At 42.8% G+C, this 20,251-nt stretch overlaps 1 protein-coding gene across 2 annotated transcripts in view; it reads right to left on the bottom strand.

Annotated features, from left to right (window-relative positions):
* The window catches only part of Rad54l2 (RAD54 like 2), a 99,450-nt gene extending 86,325 nt beyond the window's left edge, over positions 1–13,125 (bottom strand). For both annotated transcript variants that reach the window (XM_060385346.1, XM_021657037.2), the window contains exon 1: positions 12,807–13,125. The gene's annotated coding sequence lies outside the window, so the exon portion shown is untranslated. The remainder of the gene's footprint in view (positions 1–12,806) is intronic.
* Positions 13,126–20,251: the final 7,126 nt, after the last annotated feature.

Raw genomic sequence — 20,251 nt, 5'->3', positions numbered from 1 at the left:
GTGCTTGCCATCAAGCCCAATGACCCGAGTGCAATCTTAGAACAACACAATGGAGAGAAAACTGGTTCTCACAAGCTATCCATTAGCACCCACATATGTGCTCCCCACCCGACCCACTCATGCACCTATAACTCCAGCTCCAGGAGATCCAATACCCTCCTCTGAACTTCATAGGCATCTGCTCACATGCGGCACACACACACACAAATTTTTTTCTTTCTTTCTCTTTCTTTTTTTCTCTGTCTCTCTTTCTTTCTTTCTCTTTCTTTTTTTCTGAGACAAAGTTTCTCTGTATAGCCTTGGCAGTCCTGGACTCACTTTGTAGACCAGGCTGGCCTCCAACTCACAGAGAGCCACCTGCTTCTGCCTCCTTGAGGGCTGGGATTGCAGGCATGGGCTGCCGCACCCAGCCTATTTTTTATTTTCTTAAAGGGCTAAGAAGGACAGCCCTTTAAGAAGGACTCTTATCCTCCGTGGTCAAGCCAGGCATCAAGTGACATAGTCCTCTGGAAGATGACAACACCGATAAGTCAACTGTCCTCTTGATTAGAAACACCACAGAGAGCTGGTGGCTCACGCCTTTAAACCCAGGCAGAGGCAGGCGGATCTCTGTGAGTTTGAGGGCAGCCTGGACTACAAAGCAAGTTCAGGACAGCCAAGGCTATACAGAAACCCTATCTCAAAAAACAAAAAAAGAAAACACCACAGAGGCCTTGTGTGGTGGACTTTAATCCCAACACTCAGGGGGCAGAGGCTGGTGGATCTCCAAGTTTGAGGCCTGTCTGGTCTACAGAGCAAGTTCCAGAAAGGAGGAATACTCAATTTCCTAGGAAGCTGTCTTACACCTGCCTGTCTGTAACCCCAGCAAATGGTAAGCCTGAGGCAAGATGACTGCTGAATTTGAGGCCATCCTGGGACAAGCCAAGATGACAGGTAATACAATGTTAAGAGAAAAAACTGAAGAAGCAAAGACTCCTAATAAGACTCTAAAAGCAACTCCTGAGGACCTTAAACCGACCTTAAGAGAAGAGTGGAAAAGGGAGTTTGGGCTGACAAACTGTGAGTTAGAAGCCAGCTAGGGTACTGTGATGGCACTCCATAGGCTCATATTTGACTGCTTAGTCATCAGGAAAGGCTAATCAGATAAGGATTAGGAGGTGTGGCTCTGTTGCAGTAGGTGTGGCCTTGAATGAAGTAACTCTCCTCTCCTCTCCCTCTCTTCCCTCCCCCTCCACTCCCCTCTCCTCTCCTGTTTCCCCTCTTCTCCCCTCCCCTCATATCCTTTCTCCACTCTCCTCTATCTCAGAACATAGCTCTCCACTAGCTCTCCAGCACAATGCCTGCCATGCCTGCTGCCATGCTTCCCACCATGATGAATGATATTAGACTAACCACCTGGAACCGTAAATTCGCCCCAATTAAATGCTTTTTTTAAAACAGGTGCAGTGGAGCACGTCTGTAATCCCAGCATTCAGGGAAGCAGAGGCAGGCAGATCACTGTGAATTTGAGGCCAGTCTGGTCTACAAAGCAAGTCCAGGACAGCCAAGGCTACACAGAGAAACCCTGTCAAATAAAAATGATTTATTTTATAAGAGTTGCCTTGGACATGGTGTCTTTTCATAGCAACAGAACAGTGACTAAGACAGCTTACACAGCAGAGATTCTGTCTAAAAAATTAATAGAACAGGGCCAGCAAGATGGCTCGGTAGGAAAAGACATTTGCTATACAAGCCTGAGTTTAATCTCTGACACCCACATAAAGGTGAAAGGAGAGGAAAAAATTGTACAAAGTTGTCTCTAATGGCCACACTCTTGGGCTGCAGCACATCTAAACATAAAAATCTGTGTAAGTAACAGAATAAAATTTTTAAAAAGACAAAGAATACTTAAGAGACTAGATGGGGAAAATTGTAGCAATGCATGGAATGCCTTGGCTAAGAGGAAGACAAAAAAAAACCCAGACAAAGAAGGCTGTGGCAGTGGTGGCACATGCTTTTTTAATATTAGCACTCAGGAGGCAGAAGCAAACAGATCTCTGAGTCTGAGGCCAGTCTGGTCTATAAAGTGAGTCCAGGACAACCAAGGCTGCACAGAGAAACCCTATCTCGAAAACAAACACACAAACAAAATTAAAAAAAGAAGGCTGTCTTAGTGGTTACAAGCACTGGCTGCTCTTGGATTCCCCAGCACCATGTGGGGCTCACAGCTTTTCTGACTCAGATCCCAGAGGGATCTGACACCCTGTTCTGGCCTCCGAGGACACTATATACACATGAACACAGATACACATGCATGCAAGAAATACAAGAAATACAACACAAAATAAATAAAACAAAGAAAGACACCAGACAGAGCACAGCAGGTATAAGACATTACTAAGGAAAACTCAACAAACACTACTAAGTCCAGTGTGGTGGTACACAGCCCGTAACCCTAGCACCTGGGATGCTAAAGTAGAATGACTGCCACAAATCTGAGGTCAGTCTCAGCTATATAGTGAGTAGTAGGCAGCCAGGGCTAAAAACAAACAAACAAACAATCAGAAGGAAATAAATATGAATTTAGGTTTCTAAGACTAATGATTGGTTTTTTAATCTGAAATTATTTTTTATTTTTTATTAATCACAGGTTAATATAATTTGTATAAAACTAATTTAATTTAATTTGTAGAAAACTAATGATTATAAAAACAGTTGGCTTGCTCTGCACCAAAACTAAGAAAAAATAACAACAAACTAGGTTTTTTTGTTTGTTTGGGTTTTTTTTGGGGGGGGCGGGGAGGAGAATGCCATACAAGTTATTTTGGAATAAACACTAGCAAATCAACATGAAAAAGAACGTACTAGAGCTGGGCATCCCTATAATCCTAGCACTGAGGCTGAGGCAGTCCCAGGTAATCTAAAACTATGGAGGAAGATCCTGTCTCAAAAAAAGTTAACAAGGCTGGAGAGGTCATGGGCACTAATAGGAAGCTACTGATACTATTTTGCTAAATCAAGAGGATCTGTCCATCAAATTGTCACCTAAATAATTATGTGAGCACCAAGTTTATTTCAGAAAACCTCTGCTTATTTATTTATTTGGTTTTTAAAGGCACGATTCCTCTGTGTAACCCTGACTATCCTAGAACTTACTTGATTTGTAGAACAGACTGGCCTTGAACTCACAGAGATCCACCTGCCTCTGCCTCTGCCTCTGCCTCCTGAGTGCTGAAACAAAAGGTGAGTGCCACCAGGCCTGGCCAAAGCTCCTTTTTGCATTGGCCAGAGATGAAGATGATGACAAGGACTATACATTGATAAAGATTATCTGGCTACAAGGCTGAGAAAAAGCTGTTGAATACTCAGCCATAAGTGGGACCCGAGTCCAAGGTTCAGAAAACATAAGATGAGGTGGAAAGAATTCAAGGAGTAGAATGAGATAGAGCACTCTCTTCACATCTATTGCACTCTAAATGTCGTAGCTGTGGTTATCCACAGAAGAATCTCGAAAAATCACAGCATCCTATTATGGGGCAGGAGTTAGAAGGGCCCATAAGGCTCCATACCTCCAGGACTTATAGTGGTAGCCAGGGGGAAGGCGGCTCATAAAGCACCACTCATCCCTAAAAATCTATAGGCAATGTCACCGAGGGAAAAAAACTCATTTTCTTCAATAATACAGCCACTGAGAAAATAAAATACATAAAACTTAAAAGGAGCAAGAGTGGGAGAAGTGGGGAGAAGGACGGCGGAGTGGGGAAGCACAATTTCACAGCAGCTGCGTTCTGGACAGTAAAGCACTGTGCTAGTCAGGAATACGCGCTTTAGCATGAGATGGCCTTCGCCAGGATCCCAGCACTGCCCACTCTATGTACATAATGAGTTTATTTCTCTAAATCTTAGTTCTTCATTATTCCATAACAATAGATGTCATTTGTTTGTTTGTTTGTTTGTTTGTTTGTTTGTTTTTTCAAGACAGGGTCTCACTATATAGTTCAGGCTGTTCTTGAACTCACAGAGACCCTCCTCCCTCCCTCTGCCTCCTGAGTGCTAGGATCAAAGGCATGTGTCACTATACCCCAGCAACAATAGATACATTAATAGACAGAGCATAGTGCTTCACATCCAGCATTTGGGAGGCTGAGGCAGGAGAGTTACTAAAAGGTCCAGGCAAATCTGGCTAGGCTATGTAATAAGTTCCAGGCCAATTGACTTTGTTTGTTTGTTTGTTTGTTTGTTTGTTTGTTTGTTTGTTGAGGCAATGTTTCTCTGTGTGTAGCCCTGGCTGTCCTGGAATCATTGTGTAGACCAGGCTGACCTCAAAAACCCAGAGATACACCTGCCTCTGCCTTCTAAGTTCTGGGACTAAGGGTGTGCTCCACCACTGCCCAGAGCACTTTAAGATTTGAGTATTCTATCCCGCTTTCTACATGTATGCCTATATGCCAGAAGAGGGCATCAGATATCATTATAGAGATGGAAAGTGAGACATGCTTTTAATCCCAACATTGGGAAAGCATTTGAAGCCAGGCCTGGTGATGCATGCCTTTAATCTCAGCACTCAGGGAAGCAGAAGCAGGCAGATCACTGTTGAGTTCCATCCTGGTCTACAAAGTGAGTCCAGGACAGCCAAGGCTACAAAAAGAAACCCTGTGGGAGTGAGGGGGAGGAAGAGGAAGCATTTGGAAGGCAGAGGTAGGCATATCTCTATGAGTTCAAGGACAGCCTGGTTTACTGGGAGTTTGTCAGCCAAGGTTACATACAATGAGATCCTATCTAAAAATTAAAAAAAAAACAAAAAAAAGGCAAGGCGATGGTGGATAGTGGTACATGACTTTAATCCCAGCACTCAAGAAACAGAGGCAGAAGGATCTGTGAGTTTGAAGCTAGCCTGGTCTACAGAGCAAGTTCCAGGACAGCCAAAGTTACACAGAGAGAACAAAAAACAAAACAGAAAAAAACGAGAGAGACAGAGAGACAGAAATTGGAAGGAAAAAAGAAAGGAAGTGAGATGGGCCAGCTGTTAAAGTTCCTACTACTAAGCCTGAGGACTTGAGTTGGATTCTTAGAACACGTGGTGGAACATGGTAGCAGTGAAGAAAATTAACTCCCTTGAGTTGTCCTCTCCTCTCCTCTCCACGTGTGTCATGTCCTATGTGTGTTTGCACATAATAGGTAGGCAGATAAATATATAGATAAAATGCTTTTATTTTTATTTTTTTAATTTATCTTTTTTAAAAGATTTATTGTATATGGGTGCTCTATCTGCATGTACACTTGCATGCCAGAAGAGGGCATCGGATCACACTGTAGATGGTTGTGAGCTACCATGTGGTTGCTGGGAATTGAACTCAGGACCTCTAGAAGAGCAGAGTGCTCTTAACCACTAAGCCATCTCTCTAACCCAATGTTTTTGTTTTTTAATAATCAACAGAATAGATAGAGGCACAATATACTTCTGTTCCTTCTAGATAGACAAATCAGAACCCAAAACATCTTGGAAAAGAATCTATCAGTTTCACTATTGGGCTGAACAGGAACAAGAAGAAATAGTCTCAAAGCCATTGAATTCAAATTCCCAAATAAAACTTAGTAAAATAACCCTATTTCCTGAGTATAATGACAATGAGTCTATCAGGGCCTCCAAAAAGTTCACCAGAACTAGCAAAAGTCACAACATCCTACTGTGAACTCATTTCCTATTCCCAAAAAGGTGGCTGCTTGGCAGCCGCTGCCCAGACCTTGGGGTACAAACTAGTCACTTTTTACGCATGAGTCCAAAATGCCTAGAGCAATAAACAGCCGTGAAAGATCTAGGCAACGCCAACGAGGAACTGCCACATTTGCTACCACAGAAATATAAGATTCAAAAAGGAGCAAATAACAGTCCCCAACCTCAAACCCATGAACACAGTCAGGTTTAGTAGCATATGGCCGTATTCCTAGCACTGGGAAGGCTGAGGCAGGAGGATTGCAAGCTCAAATCCAGCCTGGGTAACACAGCAAGACCCTGCATTAAAGAAGATTTGGAATAAGCACGGTTTGCACAGCAAAGTAAGGTGATGCCTTCAGTAACCTAGAACACAGGACTGGATGCATTGCTTTGGTGTCACAGCAGATCAGACAACCGCAGTCAGGATCTTCACCACTAGCTCACGAATGACTTCAGATCACTCAAAAGCAGAGGTCATTTGATTGCTCACTCAACAGACATTTGCCAAGTAGCTACTCTGTGCCAATAATGGCTAGGTCCTGGGATAGAAAGATAAACAAAATTGGGTGTTGTGACACTCACCTGTAATCCTAGCACTGGAAAAACTGAGGGAAGAGGATCACAAGTTCCCTACAACTTCTTCATGGACCTCCACATGTGCACGTGCATATAAGCACACACATGGTAAATAAATAAATGTCTTTAAAAGAGAAAAAAAATTAAACCCTGTCCTTGGAATTTAACCCAGAGAGGTTAAGACCACCTGCTGCTCCCTTGGAGGGTCCAGGTTTGACTCCCGGAACCCACATCAGGTGGCTCACAACTACCTGTTAACTCCAGTCCCAGGGCATCTAATGCCCTCTTCTGGCCTCTATGGGCACCAGGTATACATGCAGCACACATACATATATACAAACATACACACATATATGTGAATTTTAAACATACATTAAATCTCTTTTTTAAGTCCTATCTTTGAATAGTTTTAAATCTAGTCATAGAAAACATACAAAAATACCAAAACTGAACGAACAGTTCAGTGTGATCACTAGAGAAGGACCCCCCCAAACTGCAATGCATACAAAGGACAGACTGCCATCCAAGGGAAGCTTTCGTTAGAAGTAGATGGTAGGGGAAAATAACAAATGAAAACAAAAATAGGGCTGGGGATGAAGCTCAATGATAGAACATTTGTCCTAGTGTGCACAGAGCCTGAGTTCAACCCTTCAGGAAGCTGGGAGTACAAGGAGGGAAAGGAGTTGTCTGAATTCTTGGTTCAGGTCTTGAAGTTGGCCCAAACACTAAAATGAAGCATGTTGTGGCATCCACTCAGCTCACTACAGATTAAAAAATTTCAGCAAGCACCAGGCATGGGGACACACACCTGTAATCCCAGCACTTGGAGAGACAAAGGCAAGTGAATCTCCGTGAGTTTGAGGCCAGCCTGGTCTACAAAGTGAGTCCAGGACTGCCGGGGCTACTCAGAGAATTCCTGTCTCAAAAAACCAAACCAAAACAAAACATTTCAGCATTTATACAATATTAGACCAAGCAGAGAACTATTATAAATAGCTTCATAATCACAAAATTCAAATTCCCCAATTAAGTTTGGTCAAATAATCTTATTTCCTGAATGTGGTGACAATGAGTTCAGTTAGATTTCCAAAAAGTCTATCAGTCAGTCTCAAAACAATTTATAACTTTATAACTTGGCCTCAAGTATCAGGGTAGAAGAGAAACTGAGAAATATGAAAGGGCAGGTCAAAAGATCTTTATAAAATGTTGAATCAGAGACATGACAGATGCTCAGGGTAGTTGGGAGGCCAGGAAAACATCATTTACTCTTAACTGGAATTGAAAACTACTCTAAAATCAAGGAAAGATTCCACTAAGGTAAGATTGCAAAGGACTTAGGGGTCACTTATTTCAAATCACTCTGATCACTCCTTAATTTTCCTTTTGAGTATTAGTGGATTATTTTTCTTTTCAGAAAAAAAAAAAAAAACTGAGCTAGGAAAATTGAACTAGGTGGTTGTGACACCCACCTTTAATCCCACCACTTGGGAGGCAGAGATAGGCAGCTCTCTGCCTATCCAAGCAAGGCACAGCCAGTGCTACACAGACAAACCCTCCCAAAAGACAGACAAAAAAACAAATATAAAATCTGAATAATTCTCTAACAGAGCTGTAACCTTTGGCCCATCAGAAGCAGGTCTAAGGGCTGGGAAGATGGCTCTGTGGTTAAGAGCACATACTGTTCTTACAGAGTTCCCAAGCTAGATTCCCACCACCCACATAAACAAGCAGCTCATAACTGCCTATAACTCCAGCTCCAGGTGATGTGATACCTCTCTGTCCTACACACACACACACACACACAGAGAGAGAGAGAGAGAGAGAGAGAGAGAGAGAGAGAGAAACTAAAATAAATAATTAAATAAAAAGCATGTCTGAACAGAGTGATAGATTCTATCAAAGTAGCCCCAATTAGGTAATAAATCTCTCCAGCATCTGGAGCCCTCCACACAGAAAGGCCAAAGCCAACAGTGAGAGACCCTACCTCTGTAAATATTTTGTTTGTTTGTTTAGACAAGGTTTCTCTGTAAAGCCCCTGGCAGTCCTAGAACATGCTCTGGAGACCAGGTTGACTCAGAGATCTGCCTGTCTCTACTTCCCGAATGCTGGAATCAAAGGTGTGCACCACCGCAGCCTGGTCTCTGTAACTATTTCCATCTTTTTTGTTGTTTTGCCTTTTTTTTTTTTTTTTAATTTTATGTGCATTGGTGTTTTGCCTTCGTATGTCTGTGTGAGGTGAGGATACCAGATCCACTGGAACTGGGATTACACATTATGAGGAGCCAGGTGGATACTGGGAATTGAACCAGGTCCTCTGGAAGAACAGCCAGTGCTTTTAACAGATGGACCATCTCCTTACGCCTTTATTTCATTTTTTGGTTTTTTTTGTTGTTGGGTTTTTTTTTGTTTTGTTTTTTTGTTTGTTTGTTTTTGAGACAAGGTTTCTCTGTGTATCTCTGGCTGTCCTGGAATTTGCTCTGTAGACCAGGCTGGCCCCAAACTCAAAGAGATCTGCCTGCCTCTGAGCCACAGCCTGAGGAGACCCTATCTCAAAAACAAGATGAATGGAACCTAAGGAAGGATAACTAAAGCTGACCTCTTGCCTCCACACCCACACTCACACATAAACATGCACAGATATGCACATGTACAAACACACACACACACACACACACACACAATTTACCCAGAGTCAAAGGCAAGAAATATCAGTTTGGTGTAATACCAGCACTTGAAAGGCTAACGCAGGGGAATGGCAAGTTCAAGGCCAATCAGGGTTACATAATAAACATTTGTCTCAAAAACAAATGGAAAAAAAAAAAAAAAAAGGCAAGCAAGAAGCAAAATTAAAGGCTGCAATGTAACTTGGTTGATAGAATGCTACTTGCCACATGTTCTGGATTTGTGCCCCAGAACAATATAAAACAGGATACTTGTAACCCTAGCACTCAGAAGGTAGAAAAATCAAAAGTTTAAGGTCATCCTCAACAACATTAAAGTTTAAGGCTAGTGTAGGATATATGAGACCCTGGCTAGCCTGGGCTATAAGATACCCTATCTCAAAACAACAATAAAAGCAGCAAAGGTAAAATGACTCTCTAAAGACTATGTTCTTCCTATTATACTATGTAGTCTAAAGAAAATGGAAACAGCTAGCCAGATGTGGCACATGCCTGACATCCAAGCAACTGTGAGATGGAGCCAAAAGTATCCAGAATTATAGGCAATCCTAGGCTACATGGGACCCTGTCTCAAAAGCAGCAATAAATTTCTTTAAAACTTAAGCGACATTGAGTCACTCAGGTAGCCAAAAGTACTTCAAGTAATCACCGTGCCTTTAAAGCAATGGATGAATAGGTTTTTACTTTCTTTAACTAAGTAATTCCAGATGGGGGGGAGGGGAACCTCAGTGATATTTAAAATAATTTATTATCTAAAAGTCTTGATTTTAAGTTGTGCATCAAGACACAAAAACAGAATAGAGCAAAAGAATTTTTACTAGAATAAAAGTTAACTAAGAAAAAATGTTGGTTATCTTTACATTTTATGCAGAAAAATAACCCCATCTTATTTCTGTTATTGCAGGAGATAGCACTCCAAGCCATCAGCATAAAGTAAGCAAAGCCTTCATTCTCTCAAAACTACAGTGGGACAGCATCCCCAAAAACCTAAATACATACCTAACATTTGTAAACCACTGCTCACTCAAGCACACAGAAACAAATGTTTTACCCTTTGTTTTTGTCCTCTAGAAGTACTTCAAGTTAACGGTATAGTTAAATACAATAACACAAATCAACCCCATACCAGTGTGAATATATGCTAAGCTTTTTCAAGAAAACATGTGAAGACAAAAAATTATTATTGTTCAAAATCAATGTACTATAAACAGTTAAGCCAGGCAGTGGTGGCCTTTAATCCCAACACCTGGTCTACATAGAGAAACTTTGACTCGGAAAAAAAAATAAACAAACAAACAAACAAAAACTCAACTGCTCTACTTAATAAAGCTACACTTGAACTTCTTCAGGTACAGCTACTTCTGAACTATAAACTAGCACTATTAGAATGTCAAAATACCACTATACAGCTGCCTTAACACAGTTTCTGGCATAAAGTAAACAGATCATAAGTTTAAGCGCAAACAAATGACTTGCAGAGTACAAGCCTATAATCATAACACTGGGAGGCTGAGGAGGATTGAATTCAAGGCCAGCCTGGAGTCCCAGCTACATATTGATGTCTATAACAACTTGAGCTGCAGTTACAGATCCTGTCCCAAAAATCAAACCAGAGCTGGGTATTTCAGCACATGCCTTTAAGCCCAACACTTGAAGACAGGGGCAGGCAGATTACTGTGAAATTGGGGCCACATTGATATACATATTGAATCCCAAGCCAGTCAGTTACATGGTGAAACCATGTCTCAAAAAAGTTTTAAGAAGAACTCCAGGCTGGATAGATGGCTCAGCAGTTAAGAGTACTGCTCTTCAAGAGGGCCTGAGTTTAACTCTAGGCATCCACTTCACAATTTCTGACTCCTGCCATTCTAGCTCCTGGAAGACCAACACCTCTAGCCTCCACACATCCTCACATATATGCATGCCCATATACACATGTATGCAAAATTAAAATAATAATAGTAATAAAATGTTTCGAGATAGCATTTCTCTGTGTAACAGCCCTGGCTGTCCTGGAACTTTGTAGACCAAGCTGGCCTCAAACTCACAGAGATCCACCTGCTTCTGCCTCTGGAGTGCTGGGATTAAAGGTGTGCACCACCAAGGCCTGGCAAAAGAAATTATTTTTAAATTAAAAGAAAGAAAGTCCCTAGAATTAGAACTATCAGTACAGGTACACAAAGAACTACTTTACTTCTCATTTGACAATTAATTCTAGCCTGCAACTAAGCAATACAGCCTATACACTTTAGATAAATTCAAATGGTGCACTGCTCCTGATATGGCTTTGCTCATATAGCTTTCCCACAGCACACTGACTTTTGCCTGAATGGTGCACACAAAAGCACTGGTGCACAGCTATCATAGACTCAGAGCTGGAGTTTACTTACACACTGCCTCTCAATGACAGAGTGTAACATGGAATCACAATGTACAGCTCAAAAGCACTAAAGACAGATAACATTTAGAGTGAAGATAATATCCTGTGAGAGTTAGCAAGGATGCTGAAATGATAACAACAAAGACTTAGCAGATTCAATGTAATCAATTCATGACAGTAAGAGATAATTAAATTTCATGGATTTAAGCTTTGAGCAGCAGAAATAACAGCTTTTTCACATCCTTCTCTATAGTTACATATATTAAAATATATGAAAAACAAATTAGTTAAGTCTTTTAAGTTAGTTTAGATTTGTAAGAATTGTACTGAAAGCTCCAAAAGTTACAACATATTATGGGGTTTAAGTTTGTGTATCATTACAAACAATAGCCACAGTGCTAACAACAAAGAATGAGTCACCATTCAAAAAGGGAAAAGGGGGGAAAAAATGAACAGAGAAAAGCTTTGGATGTAAATACCACTAAGAAATTCCCGACTGCTAGCGACAGCCACCACACTCTGACTTTGGAGTAAGAAGAAAAGGTCCACACTGTCCTCTCCTCTGGAACAAATTCATTAAGCCCCCCAATATCCATTCAAGCCTCAAAGTCCAGGCACCAATACAGTCAGCCACATCCGCCAGCAAGAGCAGTAATCTAACAGATCTGAGTCACACACTCCACTCCTCCGCAGTAAGAGGTCATTCTCTATCAGGAAGCCCACTCTGCAAAGTGCTCTTGTTCTACACCCAGACTGCCACCATGACCCACATAAAGCCAATTCTTCGACCCCAGCAACTGCCGGCCATCTTCTCCCTCCCTCTTCCTAGCCCAAGGCAGCCGATACTAGTCCTGAGACAAGTTTCCTACCTGAGAACCTCTCTTAACTCGGATACATCTCGACCGTGAAGGATCCATCTAGCTCTTCGCTCAACTCTTTTGTGCCCAACTAAGCTCATGCCTTTCCAGGAACTAGTCAACAATTACCTCAGAGAAGCTAAACTCCCCATGCCTCTTCTCCCCATGCCGGAGGCCAGCCTAACAAATTCTCAGATCTCCCGAGGGAGTATGGAGATGCACCCCTCTGCGCTTTAGAGACCACGCCACAGAGGCCCCTAAAATTGGAACCATAACCCATCTCCCTCAAACCACGCCACGGTATGGTCAGTTTCTAGGGTAGCGGTATGCATCAAGAGCGCACAGCCACTGTAGTTAAGTCTCGGTCATTACAACTGCCTTCCTTGACTACGAAATCCCCAAGCAAGCCACTGAAGCCTCGGGTGGATGCCAAGACCCCCATCTAAGCCTCTAGCCACTGGAGTTTCCCAGGTCGGACCCAGCTCGTCCAAGGCCCAAGCCACTAGGAGTAGCTGGCTGCCCCAGGCTGCTACACGCCGAGGACTCGGATCACGTCCCCATTGTTGCCGGTCCCAGCGGCCCCGGTAGGGAGTTAAGGGGACCGCAGAGGCTCTCACCTCCCGTGCCACGGATCCGGGCCGCACCGGACCGGGCTGGGCCGTAGGACCTCGCGTTCCGCCGCACCCTCCTGGACGGTTTCTGTGGCGGCGGGAGCCGGAGCAGCGGCTGAGGCGGGAAGCAGGCAGCCAGGCCCGGGCACCGCGGGCTGGTTCTGGCCGAGGGTCGGTCTTCTCCGGCGGCGGCGCTCTCAGCCTCCGCTCGCGGTCCGCGCCAGAAAGCGTCCCCCTCCCGGCCCGCTCACCCGGCCACCCGGACGGGAACACAAACCACCCGCAGCAAAGTTCCGTTGTGAGCCCTGTTCTTTCCCAGCGAAAAGATACTAAGCGGAGATTCTTGCCTGAATACGGTGTTTTTACTACGGAGGACCTTTTCAAGAATAAGTGAGACGCAAAAGAAAAAGAAACATGCCAAAATCTGCCCGAAATTGGTAGATCCAACTGAATCGATTTGCATTCACTACCCCCTAAAACCACACACTACTCAGTACAATTGAGCCTGAGCTCCTAGATCCTCAATCTGCGATAATGTCAAAACTTATGGGGAACGAGATAGTGCGGATAAGAGGCTTTCTTTACACTGGTGTAAGTTCACTGCTGGTGCTGCCAGTAGTCAATGCTACTACAGCTGTCGCCTTCAACGAAAGTTATTCTCCCTTGAGTAGATGCGCGCCATGTAATCAAGCTCTTTCCCTCTTCATCTCTACCTGACTCGGGTTTCCTGTTGGCTGAACTGTCTTCAGAATTATCTAGAAGACTAGCCGTGGCGGCGGGGGTAGGAGGCGGCAAGAGGGAGATCATCACTGACATTCAAACGCAGGTTAAGGTTACAGGCTTTTTCTCCCTGAAGTTGGAGGCTGTTAGCAAGTACGCTCCACTCTCCTATGAGCTGTGTTGTTGTCTCTTTCCACTGCATTCCCTTGGCTCTTCTCCCTCCAAAAAGTGAATATGGGTGAGAGATGAAAGTATAAGGTAAATGAGTATTTTTTTTAAGTTTTGTTTTGTTTTCCTCATGAAATTAAGAGAATAAAAATTCCCTTCTCCACCCCATTTCTCTTCTGTGCTTTCATATCTCTACATATCAGATATAGCTATTTCGGAACAAATTGGGTCATCAAAATACAAGTGTGCTTTCCCAAACATCGATTTGAGAATTTAGATATGCTGCAGAAACTCCCCCCCCAATAAAAGGTGATACAATTTGACATTCTCAATTTTTGATTCTCACCCATCTGCTTGACTTCTGAGACTCTCTGCCACTCTTCTCACTTGTCCCCATCAACTCTTCTGAAAGGCTCTGAGCATGAGATATTTGCATCTCAAGTTTTTATCACTGTGTCATACACATACGTTTCTATTTAGATTGTCTTTCTGGAAATTACAAATGTGTTCTGATGTCTAAAGGCATTCTAGTATCTCTTGAAAAGCAGGACCATGGGTTGGAAAGCAGCATGCTCAAGAGTTTCTGGAAGTTCTTTGCTGTTGTAAGAACTTACATGTACACTGTAAATGTACAAAGCATGCCCCAAACCGGGTTTACTTCCATTTGAAGCCTGAGGTCAGTCTTTCATTTTCTCCATTGGCCTCCTAGTAGGGAATCCCTTGGGTGAAGATGAAGCAAATTTGGCTTTAAGAGTTGAAAAGGGTCTCTGGCACAATGGTGCATGCCTTTAATCCCAGCACTCGGGAAGGTAGAGGTAGATGGATCTATGTGAGTTTGAGGCCAGACTGGTCTGCAAAGTGAGTCCAGGACAGCCAAAGCTACACAAAGAAATGCTGTCTCAAAAAATCAGAACCAAAATCCAAAGAGAGAGGGAGAGGGAGAGAGAGAGAGAGAGAGAGAGAGAGAGAGAGAGAGAGGGGAAAAAGTTGAAAAGGTAGCTGGGCAGTGGTGGCACAGCACTCAGAAGGCAGAGGTTGAATTACAGTTTTAGTTGGGGCTTTTTCTGCTACTTACCCTAGCTCCCAAATAATTGGCAGAGACCTATTAAATTTATTCAATAGGCTTTAAGCAGATATTGATCTATTTAACCCCAATTGTGTTAGTCTGGCTACTTCCCAGCCATGTGACCCCATTACCTGCCACCTTAGTCTTATTCTGGCACATGCTTCAGCCATATCTCTCTGTTCTCATGACAAACTCCTCTTTTTCCTCCCTCTCTGAGACCACTAACTGGAACGGGAAGTCTCACCTTCTGTCTCCTCTGTTAACCAGCTTCTTTCATTGGCCAATCAGAGATTATTGGAGAGCAATTTTTTTACACACTATTGAGACAGGAGATTCTTCATAGAAATGGCAGTGCCTGGGCTGGAGAGATGGCTCAGAGGTTAAGAGCACTGGCTGCTCTTCCAAAGGACCTGTGTTCAATTCCCAGCACCCACAAGGTAGCTCATAACCATCTACAATAGGAGACCTCTTCTGGCATGCAGGTGTACATACAGACAGAACACTGTATACATAATAAATAAATAAATCTTGAAAGAAAGAAAGGAAGGAAGAAATGACAATGCCCATGTTTGGACTGCAACCAAATCTCTGGGCATAGAAGTCACCATCTGAATACATAGCCACAAGACCATCCCCCAAAAGTCAGAGGCAGATGGATCTTCGTAAGTTCGGAGCTAGCCTGGTCTACAAAGCAAGTGCAGGAAAGCCAGGCCTATTACACAGAGAAACCCTGTCTTGAAAAAAAAAAAAGAGTTGAAAAGGTTCAAAAACTGAGCATAATACATATCTGAAGCCTAAGCACTTGGGAGAATGATGTAGGAAGACTGTCACAAATTTGAGACAAGCCTGGGCTACAAAGTAAATACCATGCCAGCCAGGGCTACATATCATCTCTCTTTTCTTTTCTTTTCTTTTCTTTTCTTATCTTATCTTTTTTTTTTTTTTAAATGGGGTATGTGTCTCTACAAAATGAAGATTTCTGGGGCTGGAGAGATGGCTCAGGGGTTAAGAGCTGGCTGTTCTTCCAAAGGTCCTGCATTCAATTCCCAGGAACCACATGGTGGCTCATAACCATCTATAAAGAGATCTGGAGCATTCTTCTGGTATGTAGGCCTACATGCAGGAAGAGTACTGTATAAATAAATAAATAAATAAATAAATAAATAAATAAATAAATAAATAAATGTTCAAAGTTTCTTTAGTCCTGGCTGTCCCAGAACTCCCTCTGTAGACCAGGCTGGCCTTGAACTCGGAGATCCACCTGCCTCCTACCTCCTGCCTCCTCTGCCTCTGCCTCTGCCTCTCTGTCTCTGCCTTCTGAATGATGGGTTTAAAGGTGTGCACCACCAGCCCAGCTACTAGGACCATCTCTCAAAATCACTAACCATCAATTTAAATATGTACAGGTAATAGTCCTATATATGTTTAGAAGGACAAAAATTAGACCAGTAAGGCTAGCCAGAGTCTTGAGAAAGGAGTCTTACTTACCTCTCTTCACAAATGAAGATGCAAAGCCCAACTATCAAAAACATCCATACCTACACCTTTGTCTTCTGTAACTGAGCTTGGAGTAACAAGGGCCCAGACTGGCTCCCTGATGATAGAAGGCTCTTCTATTTCTTCCTCCTAGGAAGCCATTGTTCTTTTGTAACTTTACTGCTGCTTGCCCTTCTGGAATGTCCCTGACTACTTGAATGATGTCATGTCTTCACCATCATCTTTGTGGTCCATGATATCCTCAAATTTATCTGTATGGAAATGAATTAGAAGCCAGCTGTGGTGGCACATGCCTTTAATCCCAGCACTGGGAAGACAGAGGCAAGGCGGGTCACTGTGAGTACAAGGCCAGCCTGGTCTACAAAGTGAGTCTAAGATAGCCAAGCTATACAGAGAAACCCTGTCTCAAAAAAAAAAAAAAAGAAAAAAAAGAAAAGAAAAGAAAAGAAAAATAATTAGGTTAGGATGAGTCCCCAGATTGATTATTAGGCAAGTGGATCTATTTTTTAGTTTTTAATTTGTTTAACCTCATGAAATTAAGAATGGATTAGGCATCAGATGTGGAGGTGCATGCCTTCAGTCCCAGAACTCTGGAAACAGAGACAGGCAAATCTCTGTGAGTTTGAAGCCAGCCTAGTCTACAGAATGAGTCCAGGACAGCCATGGCTTGGTTACACTCTGTCTCACCTTGGATATTCATTCAGCAGTTATCATTCTTCAGTTGTATTTCTCTTTTTTGTTGTTGGTTGATTTTTGTTTGTTTGTTTGTTTGTTTGTTTGAAGACAAGGTCTCTTTTATCTAGGCCTGATTGTTCAGGAACTCCCTAGACCAGGTGTTGGTATAATGTTCTTGTGGAAATGTATGCAATTTACCTTTGTTCACTCAAATGCTAATTTCTCTATCCCACTATCTGGTTTTGATCTGCACATTGCATTGTGAAACTATGCTAAGCATCGCCTGTCAAAGTTTGTGTAAACATGCTACTATTCGTTCTCTGTATTGCCAATAAAAGCAACCAGCCAATTCTGAGCAATGGAGAGAATAGGGTGTGACATGCTGGTCCAGAGGGAAGGAGAAAGAAGGAGTGGGAGGAGAGATCCGAGAGGAGAGGACCTGGAAACATCAGGAGAAATGAAGCATTGTACTCTAGGTTAATTAAATAAACCCTAGTCTCTGTGTGGTGATTTGAGTATACAGCTGGTTTAGGAATAACCACTGTTTAACTAAAAATAAATTGACATTAAATATTAATAATCATCAACAACCAGGCTGGCCTCAAACTCAAAAAATTCTGCCTGCATCTGCCTCCATAGTGCTGGAATTAAAGGCATGAACCACCATGTCATCTTGCAGCAAGTGTTTTTGTTTGTTTCTTTGTTTGTTTCTTTGTTCTTGAGACAGGGTTCCTCTATGTAACCTTAGCTGTCCTGAACCTGCTTTGTAGACTAGGCTGGCCTGGAACTAACAGCTATTTGCCTGCCTCTGCCTCCCTGAGTGCTGAGATTACAGTCTGGCTGCAGCAAATGTTTTAAAGCAGTACAGACACTGCAACTTGTTGGAGTGCTGTTTTTGTGCACTGTGTAAAGATTATCCTTGTATATTCAGATGCTGATATCTGTACCCACAGAGTTGACTACAGGCAAGACTTTGATTTTGTCTTTATTATGAAGCATTTTCTGTCTTAGTATTTTGAAAATCTCCATCACCTTCTGATTGGTTAAATAAAGAGCTGAATGGCCAATAGGTGGTCTGGAGAGTTAAGGTGGGACTTCTGGGCAAAGAGAGAGGATCTCAGGTAGAGGTGAGAGAGAGGAGTTGACATCTGGACACAGATAAAGAAGCAGGTGCCAGAAGAGGCTAAGATGGCAGGTAACATAACGGGCAGCACTGCGGGATGTAGGCCAGATCAGTATTGTTGGGTTAAAATAGCAGAGTATCTGCCCAGCTGTAAAGGCCTAAATTTTATAATAACTATAAATGTCTCTGTGTCATTAGTTAGAGCAAGGGCGGGCTTAGGAAAACCTATGTGCTGGGCACAGTAATGTACAGCTATAATCCCAGCACTCTGGGAGGCAGAGGCAGGCAGATCTCTGCAAGTTCGAGGACAACCTAGTCTACAACGGAAGTCCAGGATAGCCAAGAGTACAGAGAGAAACCCTCAAAAAAACAAAACAAAACCCTATGGTTACAGTGACTGATAAATGATCAGGGGCATTTGAGAAGTCAGTACTTTGACAGCATAGAAAAACTGACTAAAATATAACCTAGTGGTGCAGTTTTGTAGTCCCAGACACTCTGGAGGCTGAGATAGGAAGACTGAAGTTTCTACTTGAGCCTGGGCTACAGAGAGAGCTCAAGGCCAGTATGGGCAAATTAATGAGACCACATCTAAAAACAAATCAAAATCAATCAAACAAACAAAAAGCTGAAAAGCTAGGCATAGTGGCATATACCTATAATCTCAGAATTTGGTAGCTAAAAGGGTCAAGAATTCAAAACCAGCTTGGTCTACATAAATTCAAAGCGAGCTTAAACTACATGAGACCTCTCAAAAAAGAAAAAAAAATCCCCCAAAATGGAAATTACAAGATGGTATACAAGGTTTGATGGTACAGTTACCCAGGGTTCAATCCCCCATACAGGTAGGAAAAGGAATTTTATGAGCTTTTTCATCTTCTCTTGGGATTGATGCTGCACAACTGTAATCCAGGGATTCAAGAGGCTGAGGTAGGATAATCAGGAGTTCGAGAGCAGCTTGCGCAACCTAGCAGTTGCTATCTATCTCGGTTGGTTGGTTTGGAGTCACTTATCTCTGGTTGGCTTGGAACTCAATGACCTGAGAATGACCTTCAGCTTCCTGGCTCGAACAACCCTGGACTGCTGTGTTTTCATGTGTTCTACTTCTGCTATGGCTATGCCCTGCTTTTGCATGCTCAGCAAGTTCTCTACCAGCTGAGCCACACCCCCCAGCCTAGCACCCTATATCTTACCTTAAATGGTCTGGTGGGATAGCTAAGTAGTGAACTACTTGTTTAGCATACATGAGGCCCTGGGTTCAATCCCAAGCACCGCTAAAAAAGGAGGCAGCTACCTAGTCACTAGTCCCTGTGACTCCACCTGATTTTTTTTTTTTTGAGGGGTTTGGGGTTCAAGGCAGGGTTTCTCTGTGTTGGCTGTCCTGGACTTGGTAGAGATCCATACTCAACTGATTTTGATCTCTCTTCCAGCACATAGTGCTGTCAGATTTGTTTTGTTTTTGAGACAGGGTCTCCCTATGTAACCTGTGACTGGAAAAACAAACAAACCTCATTTTGGGGGGGCCATCTGACATACATGAAATCCTGCTCCCACCCATAACCCTTAGCCCTGCTTTTAAAAAGAAAGGAAGAAAAGAAAAAAGCTTCCCAAAAATTCCCAATTCTACTGCTTCTGCCTGCCAGTGGCTGGGATTATGGGCACGGGCTACCAGACCCATACGGGCTGGTATCTGTTCTGAATCTGTTCATTATTTCTCTCCTCTCATAAGATTGTGAGGTTCAGGAAAACAAAGAAATGACAATCTTTTCAACGCCTAGAACAGATGCAGCTTGATCCAACAGAGATCTTTCTGAGGTATACAGATCACTCTGAGTTCAAGGCCAGCCTGGTCTACAGAGTGAGTTCCAGGACAGCCAGGGCTACACAGAGAAAGCATGTCTCAAAACAAACAAAACAAAACAAAACAAAACAAAAACAAAAGAAAATATATTTAGCTAATATGAATTAATGTTAAGACCATTATTGAAATGAGCCTGTGATGCCCTGGGGATAAAGTGGGTGGGACACATGATCACTTGGAACCTGGGACATGCATGGCAGTTCCTGTGTGGATTATGAAACTGAATGAGGTAATTTCTCTAAGGATGCTACAAATTATGAGCCATGGGAAAAAGGGGGAAAGAGGCTCTCTTGCATAAGCTTTTTCTAAAGAAGGGCCTTTAAGGATGAGGAGTTCAGAGC

The sequence above is a fragment of the Meriones unguiculatus genome, chromosome 6 (genome assembly GCF_030254825.1).
Source record: "Meriones unguiculatus strain TT.TT164.6M chromosome 6, Bangor_MerUng_6.1, whole genome shotgun sequence".
Lineage (NCBI taxonomy): Eukaryota > Metazoa > Chordata > Mammalia > Rodentia > Muridae > Meriones > Meriones unguiculatus.
Note: the sequence above shows the minus strand (reverse complement) of the source record. Positions and strands in the feature narration are given on the sequence as shown.